Below are 22,665 nucleotides of genomic sequence, written 5' to 3' on the forward strand. Positions count from 1 at the left end.
GGTTGACCGCTCTCACTTCCCCTCTCTTCTATATCTCTGCTCCAGATCCACCACTGGCCGCTTATTTTATATTTATCCAGCGCCACTTTAGGTTGCATATTGTCTTTCTCTGCCTAAAAAAGCCTGCTAGATCTGGGAAAGATTCAACAAAAGCCCAGGCTCTTTGTTATCCCAGTAATGTGATAATTACTCCGTTAATTAGGAGCGAGGAAAGACCTCTTTCTGTGTCCCCAGGCAAATGGCTGCGCCAGGATCTTCCGCAACGGGAGGAGGGAATCAGGCATTCCAATGCCAGGCTGCTTTGATCTGACTGACAAGAAGTGAGATGAAGGGGGAGATGTTTCCCTTTGAAAACCTCTCCCTAGCCATAATGCTTGTTGTGGAAAACATGAAACGAGGCAACAAAATACAGCAAGCAATTCTAGGAGGCATTACATGTCATATACATGGATGGTACAAGCATTTGCAATGCAATAGTTCTCGCTTTTGCTAAATTTTAAGATATTGCCATTGTTCAGGACAATGCCTTTTTAATCTATTTTATAAAACAAACACATAAAGTCATGCCATTATCATTTACAATGCCAATAGCTAGTATTGCATTATTAATAGCAATGCCAACTGCTCACACTTTCCTAATGCGAGACCTATTGCATTGCAAATGCTTGTCCTTTGTTTAGTACCACTGCCTTCTACAGAGGAACCTTTTGTGTTGTGTTCAGCCCAGTGGTCGAAGTGGGGGAAAAAAAGTAGGGGAACTGTGGGTGGAGAATCAGAGGGCGGGAATAACCCAAGGATTGGCTCAGTGGGCGGAGCCAGAGGTTTGGCTAGAATGCGCAAATATCCCAATTTTTAGTATTTGTTTGGCATTTCACTGCCCAGTTTAATCAACCAATGGATACACATGATTATATAAGGTTATAATAAGTTATTGACTTTAAAACACATTCACACAGTGGGATATGCTTCTAATCACAGAATGTCCCAAATACGATAAAATGTGGAAGCACAAGCAATTTTTCGCAGAGCCATGGTGTTTATCATCAGCACTTCTCCCTTTTTCCACAACAGCAGTTCAAACATGAATGGCAAAATATCCTAGTTTGCAAATGTTTTCTATATAACTCTGGCTCTGCCATATTTGCCTCCTAATGCAAGATCTGCTGCATTATCTGACCATTTAAACTAATAAATTGTTTATAGCTCAAATGTATCAAAAGTTAACAAAAAATGTGACTTGTTTTGCTGCGGAGTGGATGGCTTATTGCAAAGGTTGACTGATCACCTTTCTCACTGTTGCATTTGTATGTTACACTGGTGCTAATCAGGCAAAATCTTTCCAAAGACTGTTAGCATGTGTACACGTCAAAATAATAAAATATCAGAAAATATACTGCATTACGCTGCAGCCTTTTTTTAAATGCATAATTTAGTCAACACTGTGGCATAATTTTGTCCTCCTTTGCTGCATATTTAATTCCAGTGACCCCACAGCAAGCGGCACATGTTAAAAATGCTTGTGAATGAAGCAGAGAGACTGAAGTTTGCAAACTTAGTTTGGTGTGTGTGCCAAATTCTGCATTGCCAATCCCTGGTGAGTTGCAGCTACTACTTCTGAAACAAGGCCAATGGAGCTACCTATGGGTGAGGCAGACTGGCCTCAAGGGTAGGGCCGGTCTTAGCACTGGTGGTGCCCTGTGCATTAATGTTTGTTATTACCCTCTAATGGCCACCTCTGTCATGGATTCCCTCACTACCACCCTTTAACAGTGCCCCTCAAGTCTCCATAACCACACTCTCTCTCAGATGCATTTAATTTGATTTACAGCGCCACTCATACCAGTGTAGGGTGTCAGAGCACTTTACATCACACACATTACTCTCAGACAATCGATATGTGTGTAAATCACTGTATAGAAAATGTTACATAAGACTAAGGACTACAAGGTGTAGGAGTCACATGACAACCATACTACTAGGCGGTATAGTTTAATAGTGATTGTTCTGGAGAAACAAACTCAGAATTTTAAAACGTAATACCATGGTTGGGGGTTCTCTTTAATAATCAGAATTGATTTCTGTCCAAAAGAACACTTTTTGCAACATTAGGATAATCAAAGACTGGGGGGAAAAACATAACGCTATAATTTATACCTTGCAGGTTGTATGCAGCTCTTAGATGAAAGTTAATAGCTCACTGTTGTATGTTAGGATTTTAACTGATAAACTGCAAGTAACAAAAGGATCTCTCTGACAAAAGCAGTAGCCCACTGACCTATTTACATTATGTGCACTTTGTGATCTGTGTAGGAAGGTGGAATCTGACTACATGGTTGCCCCCACTTTTTTCCTGGTATTTTGCTGGTTTTCGACTTAGTCTGGCTGGGATCCTGCTATTCAGGACCCCAGCCTATCTGCTTTCTCCCTTAAATTGATTACAAGTACTATAGGTACACTCCAGATTGGATTCTGGGGTACCCTTATAAGTCCCCAGTATATGGTATACTATGTACCAAGGGCATAGGTACCCCAGAGGCCTACCAGGGGCTGCAGCATGTATTGTGTCACCCCTGGGAAGCCTTCCAAAATGACACCACAGGTCTGCTACTGCAGCCTGGGTAAGGTGGTGCATGCACCCCTTACTGAGATATAGGTTCACTATATCTCTCCATATCACTGCACATATAAACCTATCAGTCACCCCTATGGCAGGCCTTACCAATCCTGAAGGCAGGGTGCTGGGTTTTATGTGAGAGGGTGCCCATGCATGAGCGGAGCCCCTCAGCAGCCTTCAGAACCTTTATTCTGGGGTTGTTTGTGATGCTGCCAAACCATACACTCTTAAGTGCATTATAACCAAACGGTAAATGCTAACTTTGGAATGGCTGCACGGAAACATGTTGTATTTGGTGTCAAACACTTTGGAATCATACTCCCACACCAGTAACTGGTGTGGGAGTATGATCTCACCCTTCTAGAGGGAGAGACATGACAGCACCGGTATACCCAGTACCAGCTAACAGAGCCCTGGCATCACAAAATGGATGCTGCCAGCCACAGACACGAGTCTGCCCTCCTGTTGCTGGACAAAACGCCGGCAGGGGAGGCCTGGACAATAGGTTTCCTGTCACAGGGAGGTGTCACCACCTCCCAGAAAGACTTTAGTGTATTGGGGCTGGGTGGGTGCACTCCAAGAGTGCTTTGAAGTTCAGCACCGGGGGCACATTTGGTGTCCCTGTGCATAGTCCAGCTCAAACCGGTTGCAGGGGCAACCAGCCCCTGCTCTGGCGCAAAACTGGACAAAGGAAATGGGTGTAGCCACCCCTCTTTCCTGACCCTCCCATAGGTGGGTCCCTAGAGTTTGTCCCACCCCTTCCTTGGGTATAAGAAAGGAACCCCTGGCTACAGGACTTTAGATTACACCTGGATGAAACTCTGATACTGAATCCAGGAACTTCGACGATCTACATTGAACTAGATAAGTAAAGAATCTCCCTTGGAGTAAACGAGTTACTCCTCTGCAAGGCAGGCACCAAAGACAGATCTGACCGGTTTGCAGCTCCGAAGCTCCCGCCAGACCATGAAGAATTTTGCAACACAGGAGGTGGGTTTCCGTGGTCTTAGAGGTCGAACAGTGCCCACAGCAAGTCTGAGGCCCGTATCCATCGTGGCGATCGTGCAAACCGAACCCCTGGACACTACGTCACTTTGCAGAAGCATCAGCTTTCCAACAACTCCTGCAGCTAAGCTTTGGATTACTTATAGCCCTGACCCCGAGCAGCATTTGCATTGAAGATTGCTCGCCTACACCCCAACGAGTGTTCTGTGAGCTGGCCCTTTGTGTTTTCTCTCGAGGTCCCTTCGGGATCCCTAGTCCGTCGACTGGTGGGTCCCTGTGAAGGCAACTTTACCTCTAATTAGGCTTACCTGATTGTTCCAGACGTGTCCTGACTCTCCATTGCTTGGGGAGTCCCCAGGACCTTGCTGGTCCGCACCAAAGCATCTTTTCTCTTCCTGCGTGGGTTGCTGTTGCCAAGGCTTGTTGTGTTCAATACGAGGACCGACACCCCAGCACTCGACATCCTTTGTGGGACAGCTCAAATCCAGCTTCTGGTTGTCGTCGACGCCTCCTTGTCCTCGTGGCTGCAGAGTCAAGCTTCGCCTCTTCGCACTTAAATCACCCAACATTGGTGGGCTTTCGTCTACTGTGCCCTTGGTCACTGGCAAGTGACCCAGACTCTGTACCCTCTGCTTTCAGGTTCTTCTGATCTTCGATCCAGACTTGGATTACATCAGACACTTTTCTCCTTCCCGGCAGCAGCACTTTACGAAAGATCGCCATTGAAATCAACGACGATCCCCGACACCATTTGACACCTATGCACCCGGCTTCCCTGGGTGAGGTAACTCAAGTACTCTGGTGCTCCCGTGGGTGCTGGCCCTAGAACCCCCAAAGTCCTCTCCTAAGTGTCCTTAACTTCTAAAATTCCAACCGTGACTTTCCCATAAAATAGTACGGGCCTGTGTTCTCACACTGCACGCGTCCCCTGTGGGTCTCCTGTGTCACTACCTTGGGTGGTTCCTTGGGGTCCCAGCGATTCTACGTGCTTTAGGTACTGTGTCTATTCAAGTCGTGGTTCTTATACCAATTTCTTAATATATGGTTTGGTCCGCCCCTAGGGCCCATTGTATATTGTGCTATTTACTGTTGTTTTAGAACTGTATTATTGTGTATCTTGGACTCTAATCTCATAAAGAGATTAGTAGTGAGTGTTTAGAAATAAATACATATATTTTATATATACCTTGTGTGGATCTCCTTTCCTTTAGTAATTCAAGAGGTTATAATCTGGTGAACCAAGCTGCTTTACACTCCTTCAAGACTTAGCCTGAAGGCTGCTCTCCATAGCTACCACTAGGATAGCTTTCAATAAAGGTTCTCTTTAAACCTATCATCAATAAGGGTTGTTTGGACTGGTACAAGGTGCCCACTATAACTAGTAGACAGCATATACCAGGCCAACTTCTCACAATCTGTATGGTACATGTTCTTTGCAGCAGGCACATTAACCCTCTGAGCTACCTTTCCATGAATCAGAACTTCCACTAGACAAAATGATCTCTCTCTAGGAAGAACATTAAACACCAGAGTCATCATGACATTTTTATTGTTGCCGAAAATTGCTGGAGGCCAGGAAGGAGGCAGCAAGCACTTTTAAAACCTTAATATACTTGCAAACATAATGCCTCCACCCAAAGTCAGCACCCGGTGCGGTCACACTGGTTGCACTGCCCTAGAGCTGGCCCTTCTCAAGTGTCGTGTGACCTCAGTGACTCAGTCACTGTCGCTCTAGGGTGTGCTGCTTCATAGGCCTGTCTGCAAGACTGGAGGTGAACTTCAATATGGATTGTGGTGGACAAATCTTGAAGGTTAACCCACACTTGCCACTGCTAGGGTCCACCTGCTGGTGCTAAGACACCAGGGCTTCTAAGGTCTTGCGCAGCCTTCTAAGGTCTAGCATGGGATTGTGCTCTCTCAGGAGAGTGGTCTGGTGGACTGGTTATTAAGGCTGAACCTGGTTCCCCAGTTACAAATTCAGTAGCTCTGGCCATAGTGCCACATCCTCTCCCCCACTGAACACCATACTGCCCCACTGAGAAAAACTCACCCTGCCTTCAACTACAACCCAATTGCTGCCAGCTATAAACACCTGGATGTGACTCAATTTAAATGACGCAGAGCAATATGCAGCCTACAAAAAAAAAAGTGACAACATTCTGGAAAAAGCAAACACTCATAGGGAATGCAAAATTTAGCAAACCATGTGAATTGTAAGCAGGAACAACATGGTTACATTAATGCGTTTACACTCACTATTCAGAAATCAGTGAGTGCTCTTGCCTGAAAAGTTAAGGACATGACTACAGGGCCCTGAATGGACCCATTTCAATGCCCATTGCTTATATCCCTACAAAACATAAGCAGTATGGTAAAAAGACCACATCCCTGTACGCAGAGCCGCAGTACACATTTTGTTTTCCAATCCACACTTTGCAGTACCTCCAGGATTGGTTCACTAGTTGCAAGCCCAGGGAAAACAAAGACAAGAAAACAAAAATAGCGCTTCACTGGCAAACTCTGTAAAAGTGGCGCTAATGTGTTTGGGTGTGAATAAAATAAATCTGGTCAGTTTGCTACCAGCAGGCGCGCAACACCCATTGGACTCAAAGGGCTTCAGCCCCCCCCCCCCCCATCGTGTGTGGCAGCCCGGGATGAGACAGCTTTCCTGGCACACACACAGCCGCACCCAAGCACTTCACAGGTCTTTTAAAGACCATTTGCATGTCTTTAAAAGGCCTTGCATGTTAATGAGGCCTTGCTGTTGTTTCACCCCTCCGAAGAGCCCGTGCAGCTCCACTCTGCCTATTGCTTAATGATTAAGCCCCCCCTCCCCCGAAATTTGGCTCTAGTAGCTACCAGTCTGTCTTACTTTACTTAGTTATTTTTCCTATTTTTAACCTTTTATTCCAGATGCTGTACTTTGGAATTAAAATACAACATTTTCAGCAAAAATTATTTTCTTTTTTGGATCCATTTCACAGGGGAGGAAATAAGAGAAAGGAGAGGAAAGAGAGTAAAAACCCCGTCTTGAAATCTCGGTTTTCTGTAAGAGAAGAACTGCTAGACAGAAAGAGAGGGAGGAATGAAAGAGTGTGGGGGGGGGGGGGGGCAGCTGAAGCGACAGAGCCGAAGTGGACACTGTATTTTTCTTCTCTGTGTAAGAAGAAAAAGACAGAGTCCTGTTACTTCTCTGCCGCCCGTCCTCGAACGCCAGGAACGCCGAGCTTTATAGGAGATGGTGATTTCTTGCGTCCTGGGACGCATTTTCAAAATAAAAAAGTAGGGGAACTGAATCGCTGGAATTGAAGAAGTAGGGGCACGCCGTGCCCTGCCGTCCCCCCCCCCACTTCGACCACTGGTTCAGCCACGTATAACAGTCAACTCATTCCAGGAACTATTGAACATACCAGGTGGTATAATGACTGCTTGTTCATTAACCAAACAATAAACGTTTGACAGTGAAAGTATTCCTGTGAAAAGAGTCAATTGCATTATGAATCTACTAATGCACAGCAGACTATCAGCTTGCTAAGCGGTTGCTGAACATTATTTGTGTTACATGTTGTGTGTTTTTGTTTGTCTTTTATAGCGAGGGATCTGTGAAAGGAGGTAAATAGAAACCATCCTTCCTCCCTTGTGAAGTGGAACCTTGCGCCAACATTGGTAGGTTGTTAATGCAGGATAAAAGAGTCCTATGATGTTGGTGGTTATTTACTGTCTCGGTCTAATTCTCTGATTTATATTCACAGTATTGCCTGAAGTAAGGCTTAAGCTGGTAGGAAGAGTGTTGCTCGTCCTACGCGAAGTCACTCAACAAAAGTTTTATATTTTCTTTACAGGTATATAGGGAAGTTGTGTAATGACAAAAAGTGAGAACTATAATTCTGGCTGTATAGATAAGCAGTGCTATAATAAGGTGTTCTTATTTCCTCAGGTCTCCCTCCCCGCTGTTCCCTTCCTTTCCTTCCCCCGATTGACCACCTTAATCTTCCGTGCTATTAAAGCAAATGGGAATTGAGGCTGTCAATAGGTGGACCCATTTGAGCAACGAACCGACCCTGAGAGGCCTCCGAGGGACACGTGACAGACTAATCTGCCTAATTTATAATATACCTCTCCCGGTCGGTTTGTTGTAAAATATGGCCACCTTAGAAGAGGTGTTAGCCACGCTAGTTGCGTTACAGCAGGAGGTCACTGCCTCTAGGGCGGAAACAGCTGCCCTTCAGGATACCATAGATAGACTTCAGAGAAATCCTTTTAATGCTCAAACAGGACGTACTAGTGGGGGGATCCCGTGGCAGTTTGGGAGTTCCTCCTTCCCTTCCCCTCTTACTGTGGAAGTACCCACACCAATACCACTGGCTGCCCCGGAACGTTTTCATGGGGAAGCATCCAAGGTACATGTGTTTATGACCCAGATACTGTTACACTTTTCGTGTAGACCCAAGGCATTTCCCACAAACCAGGCTAGAGTAGCTTTCATGATTTCCTACCTAATGGGGGACGTGGCTCAGTGGGCTGTTCCCTTGGTACGTAGAGATAACCCCATGTTGTACGATTGGGATGAATTCAGAAAAGAGTTTGAATTAGTGTTCGATCGCTGATCGGCTTCATTTTCTGCGGATCAGGAATTATTGGAATTGAAACAAGGCAATAAAGACCTTGTGGCATATATCAATACCTTCCAGCGTCTAGCGGCAGAAACACAGCGGCCCGAAGAAAAAAGGGCCGCCTTCTTTTATCAAGGCCAACGAGATGAGATGAAGGACGTCCTGCCTCAAATCGATCCTCAGCCCTCTACCTGTACCGACCTTATCAATCTCACCTTAAGGTTGGATTATCGCTTGGGGGAACGTAGAGGGGATAGGAAGAAGGTAGAAAGACCCCCCTCTCGTTTTGACAAGAACCGTAACACCGGCGGTGCAACGGGATCTATTGCCGAGCCTATGGAAATAGGCGCAGCAAGAGAACCCCTGACCCAAGCAGAAAGGGAAACTAGAAAGAAGGACGGTTTATGTATGTACTGTGGGAAGAGGGGCCATTTTGTAAAGGAGTGTTTAGTCAAGCCAAGAAACAATACAGGGTTAAAAAAACCTCAGGTGGCTGTCACAGAAGCCAGGCCGGGAAACTAACAAACCCAAGGGTATCAGAAGGGAGATCCTTGGGTGGTGTGAACATCCCTTCCATCAGTCAAAATCAAGGTCTGTCATCAGATCTTTTTTTTTACCCATCCGTTTATTAACGGACGATGGGTGGCAGAGAATCAATGCCATGCTTGATTCAGGCAACACAGGATTGTTTATGGACGATCTTGTGGCAAAAAGACAAGGACTTGAGTTAAAGGCCAAAGAAAACCCTGAAGAAGTATTGGCAGTGGATGGGGGAGTGTTGAGTACAGGGCCCATCCGATTCCAAACCAACAATCTTATGATGGAGTGCATGGAAAGACATACAGAGTATTTGAGGTTCAATATTATTCAGACTCCTCAATACGGGGTCATTCTAGGTCTTCCGTGGCTAGTGTTCCATAACCCCCAAGTAGACTGGGAAAACAAAAAGGTGGAATTTAGCAGCCTATGGTGTAGAGAACATTGCTTTACCAGAGATGTAAATCCAGTAGCCAATCTGCTTGCCATTCAGAGCATTGCCACTGCGGCAGAAACAGACGTTACGCTCCCAGATTGTTACACGGACTACCGGGACATGTTCTCTGAAAGATAAGCAGACAAATTGCCCCCTCATAGGCATTACGACTGCCAAATAGACCTTATACCTGGAGCAGTGATCCCTTGTGGGAGATTATATGCTTTAACTGAACCTGAAAACGCCTACCTACGGGTAGATCTTGATAAGCATCTAGAGAATGGGTTTATACGCCCTTCTAAATCACCTGCGGCCTCCCCACTCTTTTTTATACCGAAGGCAAACGGAGAGAAAAGAGCATGCATCGACTTTAGGGCCTTGAACAATGTCACAATCAAGAACCGTTACCCCTAACCTATGATACCCGTCCTTCTGGAGCAAGTTAAAGCTGCCAACATATAAACCCGCTTAGATCTGAAAGAGGCATACCACCTAGTGCGTGTAAGGGAGGGCGATGAGTAGAAAACCGCCTTCCGTACTATATATGGTTTATATGAATACACTGTGATGCCATTAGGCTTGTGCAATGCCCCCGCAGCATTTCAGTATTTTGTGAATGATTTGCTGCGAGAGTTTCTGGACAGATTCGTGGTGGCATACATCGACAATATTTTGATTTATTCCCCCTCAAGCCAGGAACATTACTTGCATGTGTGCCAAGTGTTTAAAGCACTATGGCAAAACGATCTCTTCTGTAAACTTAGCAAATGCGAGTTCAACGTAAGGAAAGTGGAATTCTTAGGGGTCATGTTGTTCCCCACAGAACAGGAGATGTCAGACCGTAAAATACAAGCTGTCAAGGAATGGCCAACCCCTACAAACGTAAGAGATATACAGTGCTTCCTCGGCTTTGCAAACTTTTATCCCAGATTCATAAGCCATTTCTTCAACACTGTGGCTCCCATTACTGGATTACTAAAGAAGAATGTGCCCTTCCTTTGGACCCAGGAAGCGTAATCTTCATTTCGGAGCCTAAAGAAAGCCTTTGTTACGGCTCCCATTTTGGCTCATCCGGAAAGCCCTTATGTGGTGGAGGCTAATGCATCTGAACTAGCTGTAGGAGCCATACTGTCTCAAAGACACAAAACCACAGGCCAACTACACCCTGTGGCCTATATGTCACAAAAGCTAAATGATGCGGAGCAAAGATATAGCATAGCCGAAAAGGAGTTGCTGGCCATCAAAGATGCCTTTGGTGAGTGGAGACATCTGTTGATGGGAGCTAAACACGTGGTGACAGTATATACAGACCACCGAAACCTGCGATATATGCGTTCCACAAGACTGCTTTCTCCACGGCAACTCAGATGGATGCTTTTCTTTTCCGAATTTCATTACTTGGTTACGTATAGACCCGGAGCCGAAAACAGGAAAGCGAATGCTTTGTCCCGACAAGAATCCAGTCAAGAGAAAAGAATACAACAACAACATTCTATCTTGGACTCCCAACAAGTCATAGGAATACTCGAAACAAATACCTTTTTACAAAAGGTGGAAAAAGGGGTACAAACCCACCATTGGAGAGAATGGTTAAAGAAGAATCCTCAATGGACCTTGATCAAAAGATTACCGTTACGAGACAAACAACTGTTGATACCAAATGCAGCTTTGCACAAAGAGGTGTTCCAGTGGTGTCATAACGCTCACAGCGCAGGACATAATGGCACCGATAAAACCCTTGACCGAATACATCGCCAGTTTTGGTGGCCATCTTTGGTGACACCGTTCAGCAGTTCGGGCTGGACTGTTCCCATGAGGCACAGGTTCAAGATTGATTTGCATATAGCCAGGTCTAAACTGGGGTGGCATGGTGAGCAAAAGAATGATGGATTTAACCCAGATCTCTTGACTGGGGGTGAATGTTTTGATTTGTTCTGCATTCCGTCCATCAATTGTGTGTCTTTTGCTTTCTCGCCCTAAGTGCACCATGTATACTCAGACGTGAGTCCTGGGCTCACTGTGCCACTGGAATCAAGCTATCCTGGCTGAAGAGGGGTGAAACCCCGAAAGTGGTCCTAGGATGCTTGTTTCCGGTCCAGGGAGGACCTGGCTTGGCAGTTCGGGGTGGACTGTTCTCATGAGGCACAGGGCAAGACAGGTTTGCATATAGCCAGGTCTAAACTGGGGTGGCATGGTGAGCAAAAGAATGATGGATTTAACCCATATCTCTTGACGGGGGTGAATGTTTTGATTTGTTCTGCATTCCGTTCATCAATTGTGTGTCTTTTGCTTTCTCTCCCTAAGTGCACCAGGTATGCTCAGACATGAGTCATGGGCTAACTGTGCCACTGGAATCAAGCTATCCTGGCTGAAGAGGGGTGAAACCCCGAAACCGTTCCTAGGATGCTTGTTTCCGGTCCAGGGAGGACCTGGCTTGTCAGTTCGGGCTGGACTGTTCCCATGAGGCACAGGGTCAAGACTGATTTGCATATAGCCAGGTCTAAACTGGGGTGGCATGGTGAGCAAAAGAATGATGGATTTAACCCAGATCTCTTGACTGGGGGGTGAATGTTTTGATTTGTTCTGCATTCTGTCCATCAATTGTGTGTCTTTTGCTTTCTCGCCCTAAGTGCACCAGGTATGCTCAGACCAGAGTCCTGGGCTCACTGTGCCACTGGAATCAAGCTATCCTGGCTGAAGAGGGGTGAAACCCCGGAACCGGTCCTAGGATGCTTGTTTCCAGTCCAGGGAGGACCTGGCTTGGCAGTTCGGGGTGGACTGTTCCCATGAGGCGCAGGGTCAAGACTGATTTGCATATAGCCAGGTCTAAACTGGGGTGGCATGGTGAGCAAAAGAATGATGGATTTAACCCAGATCTCTTGACTGGGGGTGAATGTTTTGATTTGTTCTGCATTCCGTCCATCAATTGTGTGTCTTTTGCTTTCTCACCCTAAGTACACCAGGTATGCTCAGACGTGAGTCCTGGGCTCACTATGCCACTGGAATCAAGCTATCCTGGCTGAAGAGGGGTGAAACCCCGAAACCGGTCCTAGGATGCTTGTTTCCGGTCCAGGGAGGACCTGGCTTGGCAGTTCTGGCTGGACTGTTCCCATGAGGCACAGGGCCAAGACTGATTTGCATATAGCCAGGTCTAAACTGGGGTGGCATGGTGAGAAAAAGAATGATGGATTTAACCCAGATCTCTTGACTGAGGGTGAATGTTTTGATTTGTTCTGCATTCCGTCCATCAATTGTGTGTCTTTTGCTTTCTCGCCCTAAGTGCACCAGGTATGCTCAGACCTGAGTCCTGGGCTCACTGTGCCACTGGAATCAAGCTATCCTGGCTGAAGAGGGGTGAAACCCTGAATCCGGTCCTAGTATGCTTGTTTCCGGTCCAGGGAGGACCTGGCTTGGCAGTTCGGGCTGGACTGTTCCCATGAGGCACAGGGTCAAGACTGATTTGCATATTGCCAGGTCTAAACTGGGGTGGCATGGTGAGCAAAAGAATGATGGATTTAACCCAGATCTCTTGACTGGGGGTGAATGTTTTGATTTGTTCTGCATTCCGTCCATCAGTTGTGTGTCTTTTGCTTTCTCGCCCTAAGTGCAACAGGTATGCTCAGACGTGAGTCCTGGGCTCACTGTGCCACTGGAACCAAGCTATCCTGGCTGAAGAGGGGTGAAACCCCGAAACCGGTCCTAGGATGCTTGTTTCCGGTCCAGGGAGGACCTGGCTTGGCAGTTCGGGCTGGACTGTTCCCATGAGGCACAGGGTCAAGACTGATTTGTATATAGCCAGGTCTAAACTGGGGTGGCATGGTGAGCAAAAGAATGATGGATTTAACCCAGATCTCTTGAATGAGGGTGAATGTTTTGATGTGTTCTGCATTCCGTCCATCAATTGTGTGTCTTTTGCTTTCTCGCCCTAAGTGTACCAGGTATGCTCAGACATTAGTCCTGGGCTCACTGTGCCACTGGAATCAAGCTATCCTGGCTGAAGAGGGGTGAAACCCGAAACCGTTCCTAGGATGCTTGTTTCCGGTCCAGGGAGGACCTGGCTTGGCAGTTCGGGCTGGACTGTTCCCATGAGGCACAGGGTCAAGACTGATTTGCATATAGCCAGGTCTAAACTGGGGTGGCATGGTGAGCAAAAGAATGATGGATTTAACCCAGATCTCTTGACTGGGGGGTGAATGTTTTGATTTGTTCTGCATTCCGTCCATCAATTGTGTGTCTTTTGCTTTCTCGCCCTAAGTGCACCAGGTATGCTCAGACCAGAGTCCTGGGCTCACTGTGCCACTGGAATCAAGCTATCCTGGCTGAAGAGGGGTGAAACCCCGAAACCGGTCCTAGGATGCTTGTTTCCAGTCCAGGGAGGACCTGGCTTGGCAGTTCGGGGTGGACTGTTCCCATGAGGCACAGGGTCAAGACTGATTTGCATATAGCCAGGTCTAAACTGGGGTGGCATGGTGAGCAAAAGAATGATGGATTTAACCCAGATCTCTTGACTGGGGGTGAATGTTTTGATTTGTTCTGCATTCCGTCCATCAATTGTGTGTCTTTTGCTTTCTCGCCCTAAGTGCACCAGGTATGCTCAGACGTGAGTCCTGGGCTCACTGTGCCACTGGAATCAAGCTATCCTGGCTGAAGAGGGGTGAAACCCCGAAACCGGTCCTAGGATGCTTGTTTCCGGTCCAGGGAGGACCTGGCTTGGCAGTTCTGGCTGGACTGTTCCCATGAGGCACAGGGCCAAAACTGATTTGCATATAGCCAGGTCTAAACTGGGGTGGCATGGTGAGCAAAAGAATGATGGATTTAACCCAGATCTCTTGACTGGGGGTGAATGTTTTGATTTGTTCTGCATTCCGTCCATCAGTTGTGTGTCTTTTGCTTTCTCGCCCTAAGTGCACCAGGTATGCTCAGACGTGAGTCCTGGGCTCACTGTGCCACTGGAACCAAGCTATCCTGGCTGAAGAGGGGTGAAACCCCGAAACCGGTCCTAGGATGCTTGTTTCCGGTCCAGGGAGGACCTGGCTTGGCAGTTCGGGCTGGACTGTTCCCATGAGTCACAGGGTCAAGACTGATTTGCATATAGCCAGCTCTAAACTGGGGTGGCATGGTGAGCAAAAGAATGATGGATTTAACCCAGATATCTTGACTAGGGGTGAATGTTTTTATTTGTTCTGCATTCCGTCCATCAATTGTGTGTCTTTTGCTTTCTCGCCCTAAGTGCACTAGGTATGCTCAGACGTGAGTCCTGGGCTCACTGTGCCACTGGAATCAAGCTATCCTGGTTGAAGAGGGGTGAAACCCGAAACCGGTCCTAGGATGCTTGTTTCCGGTCCAGAGAGGACCTGGCTTGGCAGTTCTGGCTGGACTGTTCCCATGAGGCACAGGGTCAAGACTGATTTGCATATAGCCAGTTCTAAACTGGGGTGGCATGGTGAGCAAAAGAATAATGGATTTAACCCAGATCTCTTGACTGGGGGTGAATGTTTTGATTTGTTCTGCATTCCGTCCATCAATTGTGTGTCTTTTGCCGTCTTTGGTGACAGACACTAAGAGCATGATTAGCAGATGTGAGACGTGAGTGAAAGCCAAGGTGGAACATGGGAACCCTCAGGATTGTTACAACCTCTTCCTACCCCGATGGTTCCGTGGGAGTCCATTTCGCTGGATTTTGTGATGGGATTGCCTAAAGACAAAGGGTGTACGGCTATTTTAGTGGTGGTGGATTGCCTAACCAAAATGGGCCATTTTATTGCTTGTGCTCAGGAACCCACTGCAGGCCAGTTAGAAAAACTTCTCCTGCAACATGTAATTCGTTTACAAGGTCTTCTGACCAATATAATCTCAGACAGAGACCCACAGTTTACAGCCAGGTTTTGGTTAGCATGGTGTGAAGTCTTACACATGAAATCCTCCAAGTCAACAAGTTTCCACCCGCAGTCAGACGGACAGACCGAAATGTTAAATCAGACACTGAAACAGTACCTCAGGTGGAAGAGAATACGGATGAATGGGTGGACCTGCTATGCCTAGCCGAGATCGCATACAACAGCGCCAAGCACCATTTCACAGGGCTGGCTCCTTTCTACAGCACTTATGGATTTCACCCTTGCATCACACCAATCATCCATCCCAGAGTGACTCAAAAAGTGCCTGAAGAACAAGACCGAATTAACCACATACAACAAACATTGAAACTTAACTACAGGAACCTCCAAGAAGCCAAAAGGTCCTATAAAGCAAAAGCGGACAAACATCGAAAACCACAACCTTCATACCAGGTGGGTGATGTGATATGGCTATCTACCCGAAACATTAGATTCCGCAGATATAGCATCTTCAACCCTAAGTTCATAGGTCCTTATAAGGTCAAAAGTATTGTTTCTCCTGTGACGGTGAGGCTAGCCCTTCCGAATAATATGAAGATACACCCCGTCTTCCACATGTCGCTGTTGAAACCCTCATATACCCCAGTGAAGAAACGTCCTCCGCCGATTTGGGTGAACAATGAGCCAGAGTATGGTGTACACAAAATACTGGACTCTAAGATGAAAGGATCACAGCTGTGGTACCTAATATCATGGAAAGGATATGGCGTGGAGGAAAACTCATGGGAATCAGCAGCTGGAGTGCACGTCCCAAGATGTGTTAAAACATTTCATGCTAAATACCCGAATAAGCCTGGATCATGTCGGCATTCCCGGGGAGAGGGATGTGCTGTTACACACTTACCCCAGCTGGAGGCAGGCGCCACATTGGGTCAGCGAGAAGAACCAGCACAGACCTGGAAGAGGTACGCAGCACCGTACCGAGCACTACAGTCATGGTGGCCGAGAAACAGCGGCTCCATGAACCCGGAAGACACGGAGGGGGAAGGAACCACAATACCCCGAATCCTGTGTGGCGCGTTGCGTGCGCATACAGGAAGTGATGACTACCCATAGCACCGAGGGCTATGAAAGCCGGGTGTTAGACAACATCGGCGCAGATTATCCTGATTTCGAATCCTGATGCGCGGTAAACTGGTGAAGTTGCTGCGGTTGTCCTGCCTGGTGCGGTAGGGGTGTCGTCCCGTTTGGTGTTCCGCTTTATCTAGCTACCGAGCAGTCCAAGACTTGATTATTTAAGGGAGCTCTGCTTTTTCCTTTGTTTAGTACCACTGCCTTCTATGGAGGAACCTTTTGTGTTGTGTTCAGCCACGTATAACAGTCAACTCATTCCAGGAACTATTGAACATACCAGGTGGTATATTGACTGTTTGTTCATTAACCAAAGAACAAACGTTTGACAGTAGAAGTATTCCTGTGAAAAAAGAGTCAATTGCATTATGAATCTAATAATGCACAGCAGACTATCAGCTTGCTAAGCGGTTACTGAACATTGTTGTGTGTTTTTGCTTGTCTTTTATAGCAAGGGATCTGTGAGAGGAGGTAAATAGAAACCATCCTTCCTCCCTTGTGAAGTGGAACCTTCCGCCAACATTGGTGGGTTTTTAATACAGGATAAAAGAGTCCCATGATGTTGGTGGTTATTTACTGTCTCAGTCTAATTCTCTGATTTATATTCACAGTATTGCCTGAAGTAAGGCTTAAGCTGGTAGGAAGAGTGTTGCTCGTCCTACGCGAAGTCTCTCAAGAAAAGTGTTATATTTTCTTTACAGGTATATTGGGAAGTTGTGTAATGACAAAAAGTGAGAACTATAATTCTGGATGTATAGATAAGCATGCTATAATAAGGTGTTCTTCTTTCCTCAGGTCTCCCTCCCTGCTGTTCCCCTCCTTTCCTTCCCCCGATTGACCACCTTAACCTTCCGTGCTATTAAAGCAATTCGGAATTGAGGCTGTCAATAGGTGGACCCTTTTGAGCAACAAACTGATCCTGAGAGGCCTCTGAGGGACACGTAACCCGTACTATTTTTGATTCATGCACTACAGTTAGAACTGGGGGTCTCTAGTTATAGGGACTCTTGCTTCTAGTCAGGGTTAGGGGATACACCCCTATCATAACCCCTGCTCACCCCCTTGGTAACTTGGCACGAACAGGCAGGCTTATCTCAGAGGCAGTGTGTAAAGCATTTGTGGACACATACAGTAATCCAGTGACAACACTACAGATGGACACCACACAGATTTTATATCAAAAATAAGTATTCTTTATATAGACTTATCACAAGACCACAAATGACAAAAATCCACAATAGTGTACTTTAAAATGGTAGAAATTAGCTTAGTTCTCTTAAGATTGTAAATGCAACACTTATGTTCAATGTACCTTTGGATGCGTAACGCTGTACACGAAAGAGTTGCAGGGAAGGTGATGCGTCGGTTCCTTACACACAAGAACGGTGATGCGTCAGGTCCCTACTGCTGCGTAGGGGATGCTGATGCGTCGGTTCTTCTCGGCGTGGGGAGGTGATGCGTCAGTTTCTTGCTGCGCCTCCGTGGCGATGCGACCAGCAACGCCGTGATGCGATGAAGATCCGGTGCAATGAAACAAAATGGCATCTTCTTGATGTTTCAACAATGATGCGTGCATGCCCGACGGCCGTGCGGCGACTCAACGAATCTTCTGAGCCGCAACAGGCCCTGCGACACGCTTCTCCGGTGATGCGAAAGCATCTGCTTCGGCGGCAACACTCTTCTCCGGTGATGCGGGGCGCCTTGGTGATGCGATGTGACAGCAGCAGCACGCTTCCTCAGCTATGCAACAACAGCTGCTGCGGCAGCGACACGCTTCTCCAGTGATGCGACGGCACCTGCTGTGACGGCGACACTCTTCTCCGGTGATGCGAGGCACTTTGGCGATGCGATGGCGGCAGCAGTGGCACACTTTCTCGGCGATGCGATGACAACTGCTGCGGCGGTGACACGCTTCTTTGTCTTGAGTCGCGCTTCCAGCTCCCAGCGATACACAGTCTCTCAGAAGGCCCAGCACAACAGTAGGCACTTCAAATTCCCAGCAAGGGAACGCAGGGGAGCTGTTGGTGAAGTCTGTTGTCCCTGAGACTTCAGCAGGAGGCAAGCTCTATCTTCAAGTCCTTGGAGATCCTTTACAAGTTGATGAAAAGCACAAAGTTCTTTTCTCCTTTCTTTGGCAGTCAGGCAACCACTGCAGGCCAATACCCCAAACAACACTCAGCTTGGGGATAGTCTCTTCCTCAGTTTCTCCGGTTCCTCTCCTCAGCAAAGGTTCTTCTTGTTTCCCAAAAGTGATCTAAAGTTCTGGGGTCTGGGTCCCCCCATTTTATACTCATATTCTCTTTGTTCTCTGAAGGCAGAGAGGCCTTTGCCTAGTCCAAACCAGTTCTGGTCAGTCCTGGAGCACTTTGTTTACATGACTCCTTCTTTCCTTTGACAGTGTGGGCCAGGGACATCAGAAGCACCACAGGAGGTGGAGCCAGCATTGTGAAGGGAAGGCACAGCCCTATTCAGGTCCCAGGTGCAACTTCTCCCACCACTCTCCATGTAGATCTCTCTATTCAGCCTTGTGCTAACTCACTCTGTCTCCTAGAATCCCCCAACCCCTGTCACTCAAACTCCAGACATGGAATACACAACCTAGCAGAGGCAGGCTTAGATAGTTAGGCAAGAAAATATCTACTTTCTAAAAGTGGTATTTTCAAACACAGAATGTTAAAACGAACTTCACTAAAAGATGTATTTTATCATTCTGAGTGTAGGGACTGAAACGTGGGTGCATTTGGCCAGTCAACATGGCACTACAAGACTGCACACAGGCTCTGCAATGTCAGGCCTTACACATACTTTACAGGCTGCTTCTGTGGGTGGCACAACCAGTGCTGCAAGCTCAACAGCAGCATTTGATTTACAAGCCCTGGGCACACTCAGTGCACTGTACTAGGGTCTGACAGGTAAACCAAACCAGCCAATCATGGAGTCACTAAACCATACATCTATTTACCATAGGAAGCACTTGCACTGGGGCACTGAATAGCAGTGGCACAGTGCCCAAAGCATCTATAACCAGCAAAATCATGCGAGGCAACAGGAAAAAATGGAAGGGAGACCCACGCCAATGGTGCCAGGTCTAACACGTGTCACCTCCAGCTGAAATGTGGGGAGAACTACCCTACCTCCTGGGAGTTCTAATCACTAAGGTGGAAAAAACTGGACAGACCATCAGCATTGGCGTGTTCCACCGTGAAATCCATCCATCCCCTGTAGGGAAATGGACCACCTCAACAGCTTTGGAGTCTCACCCCTCATCTGCATCAACCATCTGAGGGGCCTGTGGTCTGTCTGAACCCGGAAGCGAGCCCCAAACAGGTATGGTCCCAACTTCTTCAGTGCCCAGACCACAGCAAATGCCTCACGTTCAATAGCACTCCACCTCTGTTCCCATGGAAAGAACCTCCTACTGATGAAGGCTAGAGGTTGATCTAGGCCCTCCACATTTATCTGTGACAAAACAGCCACCACACCATGCTCTGAAGCGTCTGTCTGAACGATGAACTCTTTAGAGAAGTTGGATACCAGGAGCACGGACGCCGTGCACATGGCAGTCTTCAGGGCATCAAAAGCTTTCTGACAGGTGTCAGTCCAAATCACTTTCTTGGGCTGCTTTCTGGATGTCAGCTCTGTCAAGGGGGCAATGATGCTGCCATACCCCTTGACAAACCTTCGGTAATACCCAGTGAGTCCTAAAAAGGCTCTCACCTCTGCCTGGGTCTTCTGGGGTTCCCAAGCCAGGATGGTCTCAAACTTGGGCTGTAGGGGCGCCACATGGAAGCTCCCAACCTGGTGTCCCAAGTACACCAAGGAACCCTGCCTGATCTGGCACTTACTCGCCTTGATCGTGAGGCCTGCTCTCTGCAGCGCCATCAACACTTCCCAGAGGTGGCGCAGATGTTCCTCCCAAATGGTGCTGAACACTGCAATGTCATCCAGGTAGGCAGGACCTGAACTCTTCCAGTCCAGCCAACACCTGGTTGACCAACCTCTGAAAGGTGACAGGGGCATTCTTCATCCCAAAGGGCATAATCCGAAACTGGTAGTGCCCATCTGGTGTGGAGAATGCTGACCTCTCTCTTGCTCCATCAGACATGGCAATCTGCCAGTACCCAGATGTTAAATCAAACGTGCTGAGGTACCGGGCAGCCCCTAACCGATGGATGAGCTCATCAGCTCTGGGGATGGGGTGCACGTCAGTCCTTGTGACTGAATTGAGCCCTTGATAGTTCACACAGAACCGGAGTTCTGGCGTGGCACCCGGTGCAGCTGTCTTTGGGACAAGACCCCTGGGCTGGCCCAAGGACTGTTAGAGGACTCAATCACCCCTAACGTAAGCATATTGGAGACCTCCTCCTTGATGCAAGCTCTCACCCTGTCAGTCACCCTGTAAGTTTTGTGTTTAACAGGAGGACTGTCTCCAGTGTCCAGATCATGGACGCACCAATCAGTGACACTGGGAATCAGGGAGAACAGATCAGACAGCTGTCCCAGCAACTGGTGACAGTCATTCTGTTGCTCAGGGGTCAGGGTGGAAGAGAGGTTCACACCATCCACTGACCCATCTTGCTCTTTCGCCGACAGGTCAGGAAGAGGCTCAGTCTCCTCCTCCATTCCAGCATCTGTTGCTAAGAGCATGCCCACTTCGGACCTCTCTAAGTGGGGCTTCTGGGGGTTGACATGCAGAACCCGCAAGGGGTTCCTGGGAGACTGCAAGTCCACCAAGTAGGTAACAGGACTTTTGCGCTCCACCACCTCAAATGGTCCGGTCCACTTATCCTGTCAAGTCAAGTCAAGTCAGTAAATTTATATAGCGCGCTACATACCCAGAGGGTCTCAAGGCGCTTGAGGAAGGGTGGGGACTTACTTGTCAAATATCCACGTTTTAAGTTGCTTTCTGAATGCTAGGTGGTTCTGAGTAAGGCGAAGGTGAGTGGGAAGTGAGTTCCAGGTTTTAGCTGCCAGGTAGGAGAAGGATCTACCTCCCATGGTGGTTTTGTTGATGCGAGGTACAGTGGCAAGGGCCTGGTTGGAGGATCGTAGCTGGCGGGGGGGGGGTGTAGAAGGATAGTCGTGTGTTGAGGCATTCGGGTCCGATTTCGTAGAGTGCTTTGTGTGCGTGGGTTAGGAGGCGGAAAGTAATCCTCTTATTGACGGGGAGCCAGTGGAGGCTTTTCAGGTGACCAGAGATGTGTTCTATACGCGGGATGTCTAATATGAGCCTAGCTGAAGCGTTCTGGATGCGTTGGAGTTTTTTCTGGAGTTTTGCGGTGGTACCGGCGTAAAGGGTGTTTCCGTAGTCCAGTCGGCTCGTGACCAGAGCGTGGGTGACTGTTTTTCTAGTTTCGGTGGGGATCCAGCGAAATGTTTTTTTGAGCATGCGAAGAATGTTGAAGCAAGATGAAGAAACGGCGTTGACTTGTCTGTTCATCGAGAGTGAGGAATCCAGGATGACGCCCAGGTTCCGTGCGTGGTCTGTCGGGATAGGTGCTTTTCCAAGGGCCTCTGGCCACCAAGAGTCATCCCAGGCGGAGGGGGAGGTGCCTAGGATGAGGACTTCTGTTTTGTCTGAGTTCAGTTTCAGACGGCTGTGTTTCATCCATTCGGCTACTTCTTTCATTCCTTCATGCAGGTTGGTTTTGGCGGTGTTAGGGTCTCTGGTGAGTGATAAGATCAGTTGAGTGTCGTCGGCGTAGGAGATGATGTTGAGGTTATGTTGGCGTGCGATGACCGCGAGGGGGCTCATGTATACGTTGAAGAGGGTGGGGCTGAGTGAAGATCCTTGTGGTACGCCGCAGATGACTTCAGTGGCCTCTGACTTGAATGGTGGAAGCCTGACTCTCTGGGTTCTTCCGGTGAGGAACGAGGTGATCCATTCCAGTGCTTTTCCTTGGATTCCGACGTTTCTGAGGCGTTGTAAAAGGGTGCTATGACAGACCGTGTCGAAGGCTGCGGAGACGTCGAGGAGGATGAGGGCGACTGTGTCTCCATTGTCCAGTAGAGTTCGAATGTCGTCTGTTGCGGCGATGAGGGCGGTTTCAGTGCTGTGCTTGGCTCGGAAGCCGGATTGTGAGGAGTCGAGGGATTTGTTGGTTTCGAGGAAGGCGGCGAGCTGGTTGTTGACCGCTTTCTCGATGACTTTGGCCGGGAATGGGAGGAGCGAGATGGGGCGGTAGTTTTTGAGTTCGGTGGGGTCAGCTGTGGGTTTCTTCAGAAGGGCGCTGAGTTCGGCATGTTTCCAGCTTTCCGGGAAGGTGCCGGATTTGAGGGAGCAGTTGATGACGTCTCGGAGGTGTGGTGCTATGACAGAGTCTGCTTTGTTGAAGATGTGGTGAGGGCATGGGTCTGTGGGGGATCCTGAGTGGATAAAGTTAATCAGACGGATGGTGTCCTCGGTGGAGATTGGCTTCCAGTCATTGAGGCTATTCGGGGGGGGTGGGGGTCCTGCAGGGGGTTGGGTGGGTTGGTCTCTGGGTCGGTTGT

This window comes from Triturus cristatus, chromosome 3_2 (assembly GCF_964204655.1).
Source record: "Triturus cristatus chromosome 3_2, aTriCri1.1, whole genome shotgun sequence".
Taxonomy (NCBI): Eukaryota; Metazoa; Chordata; class Amphibia; order Caudata; family Salamandridae; genus Triturus; species Triturus cristatus.